Raw genomic sequence first — 18,907 nt, 5'->3', positions numbered from 1 at the left:
AATAATTATGAGTCCAAAACAGGGCTGACAGGGAGCAGCCCGTGCCCTTCAACTATCTGTCAAGTGTCATTAACATGGAGTGCTGATACACCACTGCAAGGGGGGAAGGAGGGGGGGAGCCTACGCAGGGGACACTGCCAAAATCATCAATTGTGATTCATTTAAAGTCAACTTATTTAACATCAAATTGAATCGTGTAGATCCTGCTTTTAGTAAACTCCACGGATCTCATTCTGATAATATTCAGGAAAAAAATCAGCATTTAAGATTGATGACTTAGAAGCTGCATGGAGCAGACACAAAAAAAAAAATCTGTGGCAGAAAGCAAATATCATAATGGGAATCGAACAGATCGAGTACATAATAAAAACAAAAACGACCCATCGTGATGAGTCTGCCCAACAGATCTCTTCTCAACAGGAAGTACATCATTTTTCAAAAGATAAGACTGGCAATCACCTCTTGCAGCAGTATGTTTAGAAATAAATCTTACATGCTGCCCTGGGAGACTCTTAAAGAGAAAATCTGAGAAAGAGGGTTAAAGAGATATTCAACAGGAAACTTGTAAGATGTGGATTTATGGACAGGACAATGCCAAAGTTGATCGAAATAAAAAATGAAAGATAAAAACAAATAAAAAGTGATTTTTATGACACAACGGAAATCCTTGGAAGACACTTGAACGGGTTTTATTTGGTTATGGCTTTGGGCTGAGCCGCTACATATATTTTTGTTTTATGGACAGACTCAAGAGCAAAGACACAGGCTAGTTTAGTGAATCCTCTCACCTTGTTGGATGGGTGAGAGAGGTAAACATTTGATCTGATACCATCTGATAAAGTTGCAATCATGAAATCCTAGCATGCCTTAACACATGGACAATATTGTCATCCTTCCAGTGGAGAAATAAACCCTCTCAGGTTTGAAATGTGCCTTCTCCTGACTTCGTCTTGAGCCTTCTTACAAAGATCTTCAGTAAGATTTAGATCTGCTTTTAAGAATAGGTGGGTGTTGTTAATTCTGGGTTTTAGATCTTTAGCATTTTAAAGGACCCATTTCAGACCACGGGCCCTATTTTCTGAGTTTTTGTCCTTTTGGTATTATCCGCTGATAGAATTAAAAGTAACGTCTTGAGATTCTATTGTACCCTGCATACTGTGTCCGGAAATATTTGTAGATTATAGCAGAATTTGTGTGGCCTGAAAAATAGTCATCATTATAAAATTAATTGCGCCTGGCACTTGGATCTTGACACTGAACATGTGATGGTTGTTACTTCTCACAACTGTGTGAGACGACTCAATCGCACACTCCTTTTATACAGTATCTCTTTCAATCTCTCACACACATGGTAATCGTCCTCTCTCATTTGCATCCTAATGATTTCACTCTTCCTTTTTAGTCCTTGTCCAGTCCCTCCATTAAGTTGTCTGCCACTCATTCTCTTTGTGTCTCTGACTGCTGACTTTTCTGGCTCACTGTCTGATGTGGGTTATTTATGGAGGTTATTATTTGGTACCAAGAGATAAAATATCAATTGGTATGTCTACCATCAAAATGCTGCAGTGGGTTAAAAACAACAAATAACAAAATACACGAGTTTCTTCAACTTCTTGAATCGTCTCTGCACTGGGAGAGATTAATCGGAATTGTTAAATAAACTAGTTCGTTTCATTCTAATAGTGCACCGCTAGTTGGTAAGTGCATTTTCCACACTGCATAATTATTTTTTTATTTTGATATTTATTTGTTGTCCCTTTCAATGTGACTCAGGGCGGTGACTTAGTGCCCTCTATTGACGAGCCGCCATTGCTAACCTTAAGGTCACATATCCCTGCTCCAGTGATATTCAATTTCATTCAAATGTGGACTCTGCCATTTGATATCTTGGCTGTGCGCTTCGGGTCATTGTCTTACAGAAAGATCAAGTGTCACTCCAGTCTGAGGTAAAGTTTGCTCTGGATCCAGGATGTCTTTATACATGGCTGCATTCCATTTTCAGTCCTGACTACTCTGTCATACAGAACTGGTCGGTGGATTGTCCTTCTGGAATGCTGCAGCTCTGGTAGTGTTACCATCCTTGATCACTTCCCCGATGAAGGCCCTTTTCCTGCTCAATTTAGATGAGCAGACAGCTCTCGTAGGAGTTCTAGTAGTTCAGAACTTCTTCCATTTATCTGACATTATTGATCTGTCGCTCCAGATAATCCTGTCTCTGGGGTCAACCGACAATTCCTTTGACTTCATGCTTGGTTGGTTGGTGCTCTGACATGCACTGTCAATTGTGAGAGTCATGCGCTGTACTGTGTGTGTGTGTGTGTGTGTGTGTATAAATAAATAAATAAATAAATAAATAACGCCATTTGATATCTTTTGATTGCACAGGGCTAGTAAATAATACTCCCAATTTAACTGTCTACACAGGAAAAGAAATGTAATCTCCATGTGGTGATTCTATCTTCTACATTAATTTTTTTGGACACAACCCATGTTAATTTGCGGAGAAGGGACTCTATTGACTCCTATTGGTGTTATGCAACATTTTTTACACACAGCCATCTGTTATTGTACACGTGTAGACAATATTGATGCTGTTGAAGAGAAAGAGAGATGATTATGAAAAGATGGGATATTTGTGTGTTCTCCCTCTCACTGGAGAGCTAACAAGCAACAAATATACAAACCCAATAAATTAATGGTGTGGATAATTAACTAGGACCGCAGCTTGAGATGCATGAAAGAGCACCAGCCACCATGAAGGAACACACCATTATAGCATGAGCGTGTGTGTGTGTCCGTTAATTGTGGGAAATCTGGTTGGGGGGGGGGGGGGGGGGGGGGGGACATCCTCTTGTAATTGCTAGACCCATGCTGTTCGCAAAAGATTCATGAAGTAATGGGAAGAATCCAGGCAGTTGATTGTGTGTGCGTGTATAATGGTTTGAGTACTAAACAAAGTAGTAAAAAAAGAATTAATAAGAAAATGTTTCCTTTGTGATTCAAGTGGCCACTACCAGCAACCTGCAAAAAGGCAAAAAAAATCAAATAAGTGTACAAGTGCAGGTGGTGTGAAGAAATGTAATGTGCATGCATTAGAGCAGCCCACAAGCAGATCCTCAAAGCGTTGGACGGACCTGAACGAATTGGCCCATCACACCAGTTCGCAGAGATGGATTCACTGCCGACTCAAAGTGTCCAGCAACGATTGAAAAGGTCACTTATGTCTGTGAAACACCACTCCACATCCTGTGCACTTCAGCCTCTGATCTGAATAGTGTGTGTGCTGTGTGTAATCTGAATAGTAATAAGGCTGCCTGACAGATTGATGCATAACAGCAAGAAGCATGCAGAGCAGGCAGGCCATTTCAGTGTCACCTCCTTTTTATTTTCCAACCGCTTGTGTTCCATCCAGGCATCTCAGATGTTGGTGCTCTGATGCAAGGCTTTGAAGATGGAAAATAACTTTAATCAAAGTTTTATTCTTCACCTCAGAATAAAGCGTGAACGGATTTGACATTTGAGTTTGAATCAGTCTTATGCGGAGCGGTTCAAATTGTAACCAAAGATGCTCAATAACGCTTGACACAGAACAGAAATAAGAATATTACATATTTTAAGGGCAGGTTTATGGTATCATCACTGCTTGATTATTCAGTAACTATTCTTATGCTAAGTTTAATCTTAATAGCTCCTCAGCAGCCTGTACGAGTAAAATAAGCATTTACACTCACACCTAAGTAGCCAGAGGGAACCCATGCAAGCACGGGAAAGAACGTACAAACTCCTCACAGAAAACTCCAGAATCAAATCCTCACCCCTGAACTGTAAGGTGACATGCCACCCCAATAATGGTAAAATTTCAGTCAAAACTATTCCCAATACGGAAAATGTATTTGAAATCTGAGATGGTTCAGAGGTTGACCAGTGTCTGAGAACACTTTAAAGGTTCCACTTTTTAGTGAATTTATTTTACGTGTCTTCATTGTCATCCTAGATGGAATAAAGTTCTGTTTTGCTACAATTGGAATTATGATAGCAGTTAGCAGTCTGTAAGCCTTTAACTGTGTGTGACTACTACAAATTTGAAGGAGAGCAGTGTGTTGAGTGCTGGCTTGGCCTTTTAGCAACCCTCAGCCTCTGTGAGTATTAAAACTAATATTAAAATGTCTGCCTCCGTCTGCGGTCCTGTACTGATTGCTATCTTAACCCCTGACTGCTGGTGTGCTTGTCGGAGTGGGCACCACAGTCCATTCTGCTACCAAAAAGCCTGAGAGGAGCCACGATTAAATTTTTTTTTTTTGCATGTGATTTCTGGATAATGGGAAGGATAGATAATGTATGCACAGAAGATATTACTATCTGGGCTATAATGCAATGCATACAGACATGCACACACACACAAGCGCACATTCACATACACACATTTATTTAATCTCTGTGACTGAATGGTACTTTGTGTCAGAGAAGGCAACTTAGAGGACTATTATATTTAAACCATTGTGCCCCCCCCCCCCCCACCCCCCCAAATAATGCTCGTGCTCTCTCTCTCTTGCACACGCCTAATCCACTCTAATAGAAATAGCGACATGTCAAAGCTATAAGGACAACTCTTAAATCAAGTTGGGTAGAGACAGGGGGGCAAGTCCGGTGGTCGGAAGAGGAGGAAGAAAGGTATGATGGAATAATAAAAAATAATTAAAAAAATATTTGGCTAGATTGATGGCGATAACTGACTATAATTGTTGTTGCTCACAGCTTTCTGACAAAACATTGGCAATGCTGAAGTAAATGAAACTCTTTCTCTTCAGAGATTATCGTTAGGACAAAAAAAGAAAGATTCTCAAGAGATATAATGATGACACAAATGTGACATTATGTGCAAAGATTGTTGAAAGCGAATGTGTCCAACACAGAACTATTCACTTCATTTGGGCCTCAATCGGACATTTTCCTCCCTCTGCTCTTTACCTTTTCTTTTGCTTCCTTCTTTGTTCTATATGCTCCTATTTATCACTGTGTGAAGGCTGAAAGAGATATTATTATGGGGTGCTGGGCTGGAGACAGCAGACAGGGGTAGCCACATGGATCGCGTAGCGAGAGAGCGCGCCTAATGACGAGAGGACAGGCTTGGTCAGTGGTCTGTGCTACCTGCTGGGTGTGATAGATGGAGAGCATAGAGGAAAGAGCAGGGAGGGAGGACGATAGATAGTCTCTTCTCTCCTTGCACATATTTTATTTTATTGTCTCCTCTCCAGTGTGTAACTTTGTTTCATGTCTACCTTGCAAGTGTGGGAGTAGCAAAGACTTTCTAGTTTGTGAGTACATTTACCACAGGTGAGTGTGTGAGTTGTAGAAAAGGGCCCCGTTTATGTATGTTCCTTACATTATTCCACAAATTAATTGGATTATGAATAATAATAAATAATACTATATCATGTATATTTCTATATTTCCGTAAAAGTTCATATTGTGTGATAATAATTTGGCTACTACTGCCGTTGTTTCGAAAGAGTATCAAACTAAATTTCTTTACATTTTCTTGATATGGTAATTTATGCAAGACAATTACATGCTGTCAACATAATAATATATTCATAAGGAGCTTCGAATGAGAAGCCATTTCTGCGTGTGTTTTTGTTACTGGTAACGAAAGAGCTGGAAAATAGATATAAATTGCAATCATTATCCTTGATGAGTCATAATCATAAATATTTGATATCAAACTGTAATTCTGAGCCTCTTCTTTGGGAAGATAGTGGATGGTTTAATTGTGGAGAAAAGCAACATTTATATTCGTTGCTGTTGTGAATAATTGAACTAGGCAAAATTAATTAACTTTGCCATTAATTTAAGATCACCTTCTACACTTGGCGCGTAAAAAACATATATTAATTCTTATGCCCTCACAATGTCTCTCTCACACGCACACACACACACACACACACACACACACACACACACACACACGCACGCACGCACGCACGCACGCACGCACAGAGACGTGTCTAAAAACAATCTAAAATGAATATAAAGGCTGGATATCAGACTATTCATCACTAGATGATTACCACCTGACAGCAGTAATTGAAAAACACTTATTGGAGTGGTTGGGGAGGAGGGCTGCCTCAGTCCCATCTGACAAAATAACCCTCAGAGGCTAAGAACAGTCTCAGGGTGATGATAAATGGACATATTTTTGAAGCTTCATGATTTCTTTTTTTTTTTTTTTTTTTAAAGACAATGCATCCTGCTACAAAGAAAATGACCCTGTTAAGATATTTACATGTACTATATGACTGGACTATATTTTGCAATGCATTAGCAGAATGAGTCCTTTTTGGCACGTTGGTCTGCATATGTTTTTCTATGTAAACTTTACACCAAATATAATATATGTAATTCTGGGTCATTAGGTTCCACTGCAATGAAATGTATTTATTAGATTTTTTGTTTTTTTATCTTGCAGGAACTTACAATATCTTGAAGTGGAGACTAAAACCAAATCGGAAGAAAATGGAAAAAACAGAAAATCTGTCCCAGCCTTAAATGTTAACCCAAACCTTTAATTGTACACTCAATTTAACAAGTAACATTTTATTCTGCATAACTGTTATGCATTGTTTAGAATATGTTAATCACATTTAACAATAAACCTCCTGTCCATTTTCTTGGCAGCTTGTCTTCTAGAGTCTATTCTGCAATGTTAGCCTGAAAACATTCACAAATGTGTTACCACCCCCTAAAAAAATGGTCACCATTCTTGACAAGTTGCAGACCATGAAAACCAAATAGAAATGATTTAAAACAAGACAAATAATGACACAGAATATGGCAATATTCTGTGGGAGGCAGGATCACATCTTGAAAGACTTTGACCACTATTACTTAGTCTGGGCTACATCATAAGGCAATGCAACAGTCCAAAAGTCCCAATGATCATCATCACACACACATCTGGGTGTGGTGAAATTTATCCTCTGCATTTAACCCATCCCCATGTGATTTTGATCTCTGGGGGAGAGAGGAGCAGTGAGCAGCATTTGGTGATAGAACCCCCCAATTCCAACTCTTAATGCTGAGTGCCAAGCAGGGAGGCAATGGGTCCCATTTTTATTGTCTTTGGTATGACCCGGCCGGGGTTTGAACCCACAACCTTCCAGTCTCAGGGAGGACACTCTACTACTAAGCCACTGAGCTGGACAGATGTCCTTTGTTGACACTGCTACCACTATGATCATGCCATACCATTCCTCATCGGCTTAGCCTTTGTCTCTGATATACACGGTTTGATGTATTTCTCATCAGTTTCCACCGTCTGTGGGGGAACCTGACAGACATTGGCTATCTTTGATCTGTGATAACGAGCATCTCCATGTCAAATTACAACTAAACAGAAAGAGAGGAGTGAAACACTTGGTGACACATCTGTAGCAAAAGAGATGTCACATCTTCTTTTAGAGATGAGGAAACCATTGATGAAATTCTAGGCAATAGCTTTCAATAGGTTTGTCGTAATTATCAATCAATACTTTGGAAAGTCAAATTGAAAAGTCAGATGGAACCCAAACTATGTTCACCTTGACTTATAAAGTTGATGATTATGACATACAGTATAATGTTATGCAATAATATAACATATTAAATATTTTCTGTTCACCATCTTCCGTGAGTTCAAACAAATTGTGTTCAAACAAATTGGAATTAGTTATCTGTTATTAGTTCAAACAAATTGGAATTAGTTATCTGTACCATAGATGCTGACACAACAGACATGCTGAATATCTACACTACTAAGAAAGGTAACAATGATGGGATCAGGACAGTTAGAGTTAATGATGCTTGGATGTCAGTGAGAAAGATACATGTCCAGGCTTCTGAGATCTCAAGGGGTTGTTAACGTAACATTTTGATTATGAATGCAATTTAAAATAGTTAAAGTAAGTATGTTGTTAATTGTTTTCCAGATTTTCCACCCTTTGTATGGCTTTTCATAAACCAACAGACCAAAACACCCCTCGCTCCCCCCCCCTCGTCCCCCGGTACAACTCACCGTTCATTTTCTCTCCTTCGGTGGGCCCATTAGTTGGGTGACCAGTAGAGTGTGACAGGGTGGCCCTGGTCATGGCAATATGGTAACATGCCATTGAGGCTTTCGGATTTGTCTGCTGAACAAGAGGAACCAGACCAGGAGTTTTTCCATTAGCCAGTCCCACCATGTGCCAAAATACTGACACATAGATGGAGAGAGAGACAGAAAAATGGTGACCCATGAAAAATACAATCACTCTGTCTTTATACATTAATTAGTGTATATTTATTTCAAACGGTAATGCATAACAGGAGGAAAGATTTATAGAACAGTAAATATAGATGAAAAATGCCAGAACAATAAATAGATTAGATGTCCTTTTTCAAAACATGATTGAGGTAATTCTGTTTTGTAAAGTTTCTAACATAGGTAATAAAATGTTTCAGTTTTACATTTTTTTCATCTTTATATCATCGTTTTGTATTGTTCATAACATTTGCATTATTCATGATAAGAAAGCTAGTCTACATGATTTTTTGAGAAAGACCAGTTCTTGGAAAACTCTTCATGCTCAGTAGTTTCCGAGGGTTTGGACAGACCTGCCATAACCAACAGATCAAGAAACTATCAAGAGTAAATGCTTTCTCCTGTCCATCACCTCCATCCTCAAACAGGCTCCACTCCTCCATTCTCTGTCACACTCTCCCTGACAATTGCGTTATTTGGCCTTATGGGGGAATATGAAACTCCACAGCGCCACGTCTCAGCAGATATGCCGATTCATTTTGCAGCTGGCGATTTGACAAGCTAGACTGCTCCTCTTGAAAGACGTCATTCAAGCCCTCAACCGACCACCGCTGATCTAACTCCCCTCCCCTTTCTCCCTCTTTACCGTCTTTCCCCATCCCTCGTTTATACTGCTAGTCTTCTTGTTGAATTCTGTAAAGCTTTGCTTCTTCAGATTGAATAGGGCTCTCGGCCTGTGACCAAAAAAAAGGCTGAAAGAACCCCCCCTGACAAAAAAAAAAAAGAATAAAACCCTTCAAATACCCCTCTGTCTATCACACTCCTTCATAAGGGAAAAAAAATTGAAGTCCTAAAAATATCAAATTATTGGGTAGCAGAGGGAAGCGAGGGGATGATAAAATTGTGGATATTAGGGCTGGAAAAGCAAGAAAAAAGGAAAGTGCATGAGCAGACATGAGAAGAGACAGAAAGCAAGAGAAATAGAGGTGGAGACGAGATTGGGGCCTCAAGCTGCGGGTGTTTGAGGGGATGACACGGCCGCTAATACAAGTGTTTAAATATTTGATGCAGGCAGGGATAAAGCGGGATCGTCTCGCCACAGAATTGAGTGTCAAGATGAGAATCTATTACAGAGAATGTGTGTGTGCGTGCTCGTGTGTGTGTGTGTGTGTGTGTGTGTGTGTGTGTGTGTGTGAATACTAGGCAGCCATGACACTGTGGAGAAGCAGAGAAGAGCCTTGTGTATGTTGTTGCTCCAATCTCCTCAGTCTTTCCAGCATCACACCACCTCTATTTTCAGTCAAATGCTTTTGGGTTGCACATGCAGATTATTTTTGGAGTAAAAGGGCCATGCTTTTCATAAAGCAAAATTAGGGGGAGAAATTAGAAAGGCCATATACATAAAAGGCCCTTTACGTTTTTAATTTCAAACTGAAATAAAAACAATCAGTTTTGCTGGGGACTTCAGCGTTATAGATGATGAAACTGGAATGTATGGTGCTCATTTACATACAGAATAAAGACAGAAGTGGTGTAACAATTTTTTTCTGTTATTTATTTTGCTGGTTCTTTTATCACAGACAATTTGTTTAGGTTGAATTACCTGACGTGTACTTCCGCCTTCAACATGTCAGGTAATTCAACCGAAACAAATTGTCTGCGATAAAAGAACCAACAAAATAATCTACAAGACAAAATGAACGTAGTACAACTTTTTCTGTTGTCGTTGAACCTTAATAAATTCAGTTAAGGGGCGACACAACAGGTACACATTTTTCCCAACAAACTCACAAATTCAATCTCTCAAGACTGAGAGAAGGCTTGTGTGTGTGTGTGTGCTGTCTAGACGGCTGAGTGACACTTTAACCTGTGTGTAATGAGGGCATGGTAGAACAGTGTTGGGGAACAAAGCTTGTTACTTTTAGTCCAAACACACGGAAACACACCATGCCAGCTTCCACATAGACATGGCGGAAAAACCACACACATTTCATTCAAACAAGCCTTAACTAACACCATGTCAAGGTTGACCAACACCATTGACTCCAATTTCATCAAGCACCGTACTTCAAATATGGTTCGACTCAACACCCCCCCCACTCTTCCCATTCCTTTTTTTTTTTTTGTTGGTAACCACTGATAAAGCCGTTGATACATTTTAACAGTCTTCTCAAAGTCCTTTTTTTTTTTTTCCTTTTCACTAGAAATTACACACATTGAACAAGGTTGTCTTAACAGACAATAACAATGGGGGAAAAATGTTGAAAACAAAAACACACACATACTTACCTATGCATACAATGACACGCATCACCCCCCCCCCCTCCCCTTCTCTCACACATACACACATCCCCTTGATCGCCCCACTAGACGGCGTTTCTATGTTCCATGTCGCCACCCTGTCTTGTCACATTTCCTCCTTGTCTGCCACACTGCTCCCGCTCGCTCGCCATCTTCACTCTTTTGTACTCCTTGTCCTCCTATCTACTCTCTCTTCCCCCATCCCTCCATCCAATCAATAACTGCTGCCACTTCCTTCCACAGCTCAGGAAAAAAACAATTAAAAGGCATCGATCCAGGCGCACGCACTCACACATGGACGTGCATCAATACGCGCAGACACACGCTCAAAACACACACCGGGTAAACATACACACGCTCACGCATGAATATGCAAGTGGGTCTCCTTGACCTTCAAAGACAGAGGAGAGGCAGGTGACTTCATTCTTCATGGGACTGATACCGGACACGCCTCGCCTTTCTTTTCCCTTTCTCGCATTTATTGACAAGAAGTTATTGTTTAAAACAAACATGCAAACTTCAGTATATAACAGAAGGTTCTTTTTTTTTTATTGCAAAACTTTTAACCGATCTCTCAATTAATTTTATACAATAATGTCCATGGCATGAGGGCCAGCTTGGAATGATGGAAGTCAAGTTACTTTTATTTAAATAGTACCAATTCATAACTGACGTTATTTCAAGACAGTTTGAACATAAAGAATGACCTACTTCCTGTGATGTAACCGTAACTAACTACCCTTTTCTGTCTCCCCATCTCACCCAAAAAAATCATTTCATGGAGTTTTCCCTTGCTTCCTCAAGTACATTTGGAAGACCTACATATGGAACAACTTTGTTAACCTTTTGAGGTTGATATTCTGCCGTAAAAAAATCTCTTCAAATCCAAAGATCTTGATCCACACATTTTGAGGAAGAAGGTGTAAAACGAGCCTTGACAAAAAAAAAGCGAAATCAAACAAGAGGAGATGGAAAGAGAAAATCCCGTCGGGCAAAGCAGTAAGTGAACGAAAGAGGGAGAGAGAGTGTAATAGAGAGGGACAGTGGTCACACTCTGGCTGTTGCTCAATGAGGGAGTGGCCTGTAATGCCACTTCTAATCTGTGTCCGCTCGGCCCTGACACACACTCATGCACACGCAGCCTAACCACATCTTCAGAGCTGCCAAAGATTCAGCCACATGAAAAATATTCACACCTCTGGGTCGCCGATTGAAAACCCGGGTTAGAAATGAAATTGTTTTGTTGTTGGACTGTTGTGTTTGTCACGGGTGTGTTTCACGTTTTGGCCAGCTGTCACGGTAGGCAGGTGTTCCTCAGGGTCTAGTGGTTTTCTTTTGGTGTGGAAAGTTTGATAAATGACAAGGGAGGAGGACATAGGGAAGGTGAGGGGATGATAGAGAGAGCAAGAAAGCTTGATAAATGAGTGCAAGGTGATGGACTGACTTCAATCCTTTACATCTAAAAAATCAGCTCTTGCGCTTAAATCTTTTTGGTACACCACGACAGGTAGCAAGGTAAAACAAAACACACTCGGGGGTCTCCAATTAATACCGCTTATTTTTCGATCACTGTCATGGTCACAGCTCACCTCCAGACCGCTGCGATCAATTAACATCTTCTCTGATTGGTTAATTTAGTTCACGGCCCAAGAGATCATCTTCTGCTTCTTCTGTCAATCGCACTTGCTAACTTGCCTGCTCGATTGATTCCCAGTCATCTGAACATAATCCCTTTGCAATTAACCAATTAGCTGTTTAACCAATGTAGCAAACACATAAAGCTAGCCATTCAGGCCTGCTTAAAACTACACCATGTGTTATGGAGTGTAAAACCTTGCATTTGTTTGGATGTGTGTATGTGTTGTGCATTTGTGAATGCTCCTCATGCTTGAGCTGAGATTTTAGTAACAGGTGGCTAACTGGATCTCTGGGGCTCCATACACTTCAAATGAAGATCTGTGTTAATTAGGAGAGATGTGTAATTAGTTTACAAGTTTGTGTGTGCATGTGTGCGGTGTGCGCATTCTGCTGTGTATCAAGAACATGAGCGTGTTTAATTGCACTACTGTTAATTAAGGAGCTTAATGTTGAGACTTGATCGTTTCACTATATTATCTATCCGCTGGCCTCTTTATTAACACGGGTGCTTTGTGTCCACGTGTGCGATTCTTTTGTGTTGCGCCGGCTGTGTGTGAGTAAGCTGCATTAGTACATTATTGTGTGTCTCCCTCGATGTGCTGACAGCCATAAACCTGCAGACAAGCATGTCTCTTTCAGCAGAGTCAATTTTACAGCTCAGAGTCACAGTTCTGAACTGACAAATCAATAAAATCAGAGGGAGTTAAATAATTTAGAGCTGGCTCTAATTAGTCTTCTTGTCCTGCACTATGGATTCTTCTACAATATTGATGACAGAGTGGCTGTTTATGGAAGAGATCGGAGCGCCGTGCATGCTTCTTCTCTGCCTTGTTATCAGGTCACAAATTATACAAATCAACATCAGGTAGCAGCAGCAAGAATTCTGTTTTTTTTTTTTTTTTTATCTAGGGGTGAAAGGATACATGTAAAATGTAATTCAGTTTTGGAAATATATTCAGAGTATTTTTGGTATTTCATTTTTGTGCGTTCTTTGCCTTACAATGTGTACACTTGCCGATTGAGCGTATATACTGACAACTATTTTATTTATCCTGCTAGTCAAAAGATGGCATTGTTTTAAATTAAAGGAACAAAGGTTTTTTTTCCCCCCAAGAATTCTTATTCTCAAAATACCTCCAGGACCAAAAAGCTCCATAGATAACAACATATTTCTTTCCATGGTGACATTGGCTAATTTTCGGTCTCATGCGGCATGCCAGCCCTCATCTCGCCCAAAATAATGCTAGGCCGAGGGCAAGTCCAGCTTTCATAAAAATGACAGCTAGTGGGCGGGATCCTGCTTGTTATGTTACATTAAGTAACCCCCCATTCCTAAAAAAAAAACGTGTATGTTGAGTGTTATTTAACGGAAATGGGAAAGTCCCGGTGTGTAGTGTTCCAGTTTGCAGTGGTTATTGAATCCTTTTCATTAACAGAAAAAAACGGACTTGATATTTTTATATGAAGCAGGCCAACACGCATTTGTCAACACAGAGTAAATAAATGTGTGTAAAAAAAAACCAGAGATGGTCTTCTTATATCACCACGTGAAAGTCCCAACATCAGAAGCAACTTGTTTGTACTGCATGTGAAAACAGTTTTTAATTAGGAAAAAAAGTTAGTCTCTCTTAAAACTGAATATCATTGCTTATCTGCTTGTATAATAATATGGCTAGTAAGTATTCTAACAATGACATTTTCGCATCATTGCTTTGAAACAATGCCCTTGCTTTGTTTGTTAGTTGTTGTGCACGTTCTTTCTTTTTCTTTTGTCAATGATATGATTAAATCCCTTCACTAAGCACCAAATAATTAACAACAATTTGTTTTGAATTACACTCTGAATCATTCCTTACATTTTAATTCCTCTTTATTCCGCATTCATTTTTTTTCTGCAAGAGTGAGCGTGTGTGTGTGCGTGTGTGTTTGTGCGTGGTTGTTATCAGTCACGAGGGGAAACTATCGATCATCTCTTTTAATTACCCCGAGCAAGGCGAGAGGCCTAAATTAACTCCTCTCCTCTCCTCTGGCTGCTGGAAAAGCCATGCATATTTCACGACTGCCGGCCCAATCGTATGTCACTCAGCTCCTCTCCTCTCCGCTGACAAGACAAGACTTATCACAGTTATTTATCTTCACCTTACTCCTTTTTCTCCTCTCCCCAGTGAGCATGATGTCTGTGTACAAAACAAAAGCGTGACTAATATCCACACTGGGCGCATACGTTTGGACTGAAGCACACTGCTCTGATGGTAAACAAAAGCTTGCAACTCAAGTGTCACAAAATCATTTGTGCCGTGAGTGTGACGGTTGTGCTTGTGAAGTGCCAAGCAGTGTGTGTGTGTGTGTTTGTGTGTGTGTCTTTACAGCCGTATAAGATGCAGAAGTAAAACACTGTGGTACGTTAGTTTACCACGCTGCTGTCATTGCCCTCCGTTATTTATCCCATTTGGACACTTGCACAAGACTATTGTTGTTTTTCCGCTGACGAGTTCTGTCCAAGCTACATTATATAAAAACAATTTGAACAATTAATAAATACTGTAGCTATGTGAATATGCGGCCCTAATGTGCGTGTGTGTGTACGTATGTGTGTGTGTGATAAAATGAGGAAGATTTGTGTTATATTGGCATCTTGACATGGTAAACAAGCCTTACCTACCTGTCTATCTGCTTTTCCAAAAACGAGTCAGTGAGTCAGTCAACTACACAATCAGTCAACCTGTGAGTCAGTGAATTATCCTCCAGCTACTAATGGTCCTTCCTCAATCTAGGACACACACACACACGTACACATTTTCTATGTAATTTAAATGACTGTCAGGTCAGTGGCAAGAGCAACACCTTGCCACGTTAAAAATGCCAGACGGCTGCCATCGTCACCGCCAACAAGCTGCCCAAACTGTCACACACTCGCACACACACGGACGTGCACACACACTCGTTCTGCTGTCAGCAAGCACTCTCGATGCATTTACTTAGTGACAGAATTCTAATTAGTGGTCTGGCTTGGTGTCACCAAACTCTGAAGCTGAATTTGGGGGTGGGGGGCAGGAAAGGGAGATTTATAAAGGTGGTAGGGAAATGTGGACAATGGAGATGGAAGGGGAAGTGGACACGGAGGGGGAAGTTGTGGGTGGAAGCGACGCTTGTTGTCAGCTGAGAGGAAGACGGATAAAGTGATGAAGCGGATAAGACAAAAGGTGATAAGAATGAAACTGGAGGAAGGAAAGCATCTGTGGAAAGTTGGATGAAAGGGGATTTTTTTTTCTCTAGCTACAGGTCACATTTACATAAAATGAAGCAAAATACCTCCCACAAACCAATCACACAAGCTCCCCTAATTACCACGTGGAATGAGGGTGCTAGAGTTTAACCCTGCGCACACCCAAACATGATTGCAGCCTCCACTGTGACAAGCCATCTCAGGAGCAGCGAAGGGAAGCAGAGAGGGGCGAAAAAAACATTTTTGCTATCGTGAAAAATAAACATTGATCCGTGTTTGTTAGCACAAAATATCATTCAATCAATCTAGATTGAATTATCACTTATGATACAGTATAATGATTTATGGATAGCAAAATCATCACTTGAAAAAATAACAGTGGAACTATTGTAACATAATAAACTCATGTCACCAACCATCTCATTCTTTATTTCTAAAGCGGTAAATGTAGGTAAAGACTTGTATTATTTGTATTATTTTATTTTGTCTTTTTTTTCATTTAAAAACCCATCAATAAATTCCCCAAAAAAAGCATTGTGCCTATTTTCGAAATTCACAAAATAGTTGTTGCTGGCGTCACGATTGTAAAATTGTATCAGCATAAATCCTAAAACAGATTTAGTACAGCCACAGAAAATGCACACGCAGTTTAAGAGGCCGGAGCCAAGAGGCTTTTAATCCCATGGAGAGTTCATCCAGCCCCTATTTAGCAAGCTTCCAGAGTAGGGTAGTTACATAGGTTACTACCAACTCCTGGGGGTGGCAAGACTAGAGGTCTCAAAAGAGGGTGAGCTTTGGAACTCTGAGTGCAGGATTGAGAGCTCTTCTCGGGGTCAGCCAACCAAGAGGTTCCCCTTCTTCCTGTTTCCACACTCTTTTACTCTTAACTGGGAGAGTGAAGAGTCTCTCCACTTGTCCGCCATGCATTTGTGTCTATGCCAGTGAACCTGCAACGCTTGAGTTCATCCTAGGATTGTTTGACAGAGGGGTTCTTGGAACTCATCATGTCCAAGTTGAAGAACTCTTCAAAGGCCAAGCAACTGTAGAGTGGTCCCCTCTCTCCATCAAACTCCAGACCCTTTTCACTTGTGACGTCAGTAAGGACTGAGCTCACATGCCATAATTTGACAACCCACTCCCATTTTGAATACATATCTATTTTGCATGAATATGTAGTGTAAATATATAGTGGCGCCGGTGCGTTCATTGTAATAAGGGACGTAACTTCATTTTTATGCCGGCGCAAGTCTAGCTTTGATAGCTTTGATGCCCACCGCCCTTTTGAGGGCAAGCAGTTCAGAAAATGGATGGATGGATGGATGAATGGACGGACGGACGGACGGACGGACGGATGGATGGATGGACGGGCGGAAGGATGGACTTACTAATGGACGGACGGATGGATGGATGGATGGATGGATGGATGGATGGATGGATGGATGGATGGATGGATGGATGGATGGATGGACGGGCGGAAGGAAGGAAGGATGGATGGATGGATGGATGGATGGATGGATGGATGGATGGATGGATGGAGGGATGGACTTACTAATGGACGGACGGACGGGTGGATGGATGGACGGACTTACCAACAGACGGACGACTGGACAAAAGGATGGATTAATTGTATTTTCTTGACTGCCAGCAGCTTCACAGAAACAAGTTTTGTGGGAATGCACATAACCCATAAACATGTGTACGTGTGTGTCAATGGCAACTCACTTTCAAACAAGCACCGGAACCAACAAAGAAAAATCTCACTCCTAAGTGTTATTATGACACCGTAAACTAGTGAACGGAAAGCTGTGGAAACAGCACACCTTCATGGGTCTTGTGACTTACATCAATAAGATTTATCTCCAGCAGGACATGATGTAAAAAGGCAACGAGCACAGAGGAGCTGTAGATCACAAAGGACTCATAAAATCGAAGTCATTTGTAGTTTGTTGCCGAGGTTTGCCATGTTCCAACGTGCAGTGACACAACGTGCAGCTGTTGATACATGACGACAATGTTTAGTCATATATTTACGAATTAAGAATTAAAACTTGTTCTGAATCCATCAAATTGCTCCATCTATACAGGTGTAGATCCTTCCAGTAAGAAGTTACCAGAATGAGTCTTGTTTTTTTTTCTCTGCCCTTCTTATCATCGCGTCATTTATAATGTATATAAAACTCGCATCAATATAGCAAATAAATTGTAACTTCTATCTCACAACTGTAAGAGTTCGAGATGAATTCAACATGTGCTTCGCTTTAACTGCTCAGGTTAAACTCACCATCATCCGACTTCCTCACGAACAATCACAGGAACATATTTGAAAGGTATTTCCAAAGACTTAATGAGTAGCTCTTACAACGGGCTTCCCTTATTTGTTCTTTCTCAATGCTTAACACCACTAACATTTGCAAGGATAGTGATCAGGGAAAGAAATATTGGCATTAAGCTAATTCTTGAACATTTTATATGAGCTCCTTCTCCCTCTAATTGTTCCCAGAAGGCCATGCACTTGCTGAAACAGTTGTTCCAGCCATGAGGCAACATCATTAATGATGCACCGGCAACAACAATCTCGACATTATGATCCATAAATACAGACACTAAAAAAAAGGAACAGATAAAGAGTGTGGTGTAGAGGGGCATAACACAAAGTAGACCTCAGTGAATTACACTTAGCTCCATCTAATCTATTCATCTGGGGACGATCCAGAATACCTTGTTGTCTATGAATTATAGAAATGAGCTTGTAATAGAGCGATAAACATATTTTCCATGGAAAGCCACAGAGGCTGGATGATTAGCATAGCGTGTATCTGTTCTCTACTCACATTATGATTAACTAAAATGTTTGTTTGTTTGTTTGTTTGTTTGTTTGTTTGTTTGTTTGTTTTTGTGTTGGTTTGTTTGTTTACATATATTACGTGTGTGGGTGTATTTGTGTGTGTGCACTTTAACCTGTGTTTAAATCATTTTTCCAGGCTACAGTTCTTTTTATATTTTGTGATACATTTTTTTGTATAGGACATTAAAATACTTAACATTAAAATGTAACTAAATTTATAATCTTATTAAATTGCACTAATAATGTTGATTAAATCATGTATCATTCAGGTTTTTATTCTGATATATTGTATTGCACTGAAACTTATATATCTTTTTATCAAAGTCTTTGTTTTTTCCTAATTATTTGGGAGAAATTGTGATATTCTGCTCAGGGTAATGTAGAGACATTTTTGAATGCTCACTTCAGTTAATAAATCATAAATAAATCACAGACGGGTTTCCAGCAAATTACAGCGGAGGGAAATGACTATCAGGATCCAAGGATGGACTTCATCCATGTCTTGGTTGTGGGAAAATCTGCTCAAAAATAAGAAATCAAACCAAGACAAAGCCCAAGAGTCCAATATCCTGAAGAAATGGACTTACTGAAGTCGATGTGAACCAAACATCTGCTCAGATTG

General features: G+C 40.2%; 1 protein-coding gene across 2 annotated transcripts in view; it reads right to left on the bottom strand.

The window, feature by feature from the left end:
- rnf220a (ring finger protein 220a) overlaps positions 1 to 18,907 on the bottom strand; it is a 172,420-nt gene that overhangs the window by 115,557 nt on the left and 37,956 nt on the right. The gene's annotated exons all lie outside the window — the stretch shown is intronic.

This window comes from Syngnathus leptorhynchus, chromosome 14 (assembly GCF_054491065.1).
Source record: "Syngnathus leptorhynchus isolate UIUO chromosome 14, UIUO_Slep, whole genome shotgun sequence".
In the NCBI taxonomy this organism is placed as follows: Eukaryota; Metazoa; Chordata; class Actinopteri; order Syngnathiformes; family Syngnathidae; genus Syngnathus; species Syngnathus leptorhynchus.
This window is presented reverse-complemented; position numbering and strand designations above follow the sequence as displayed.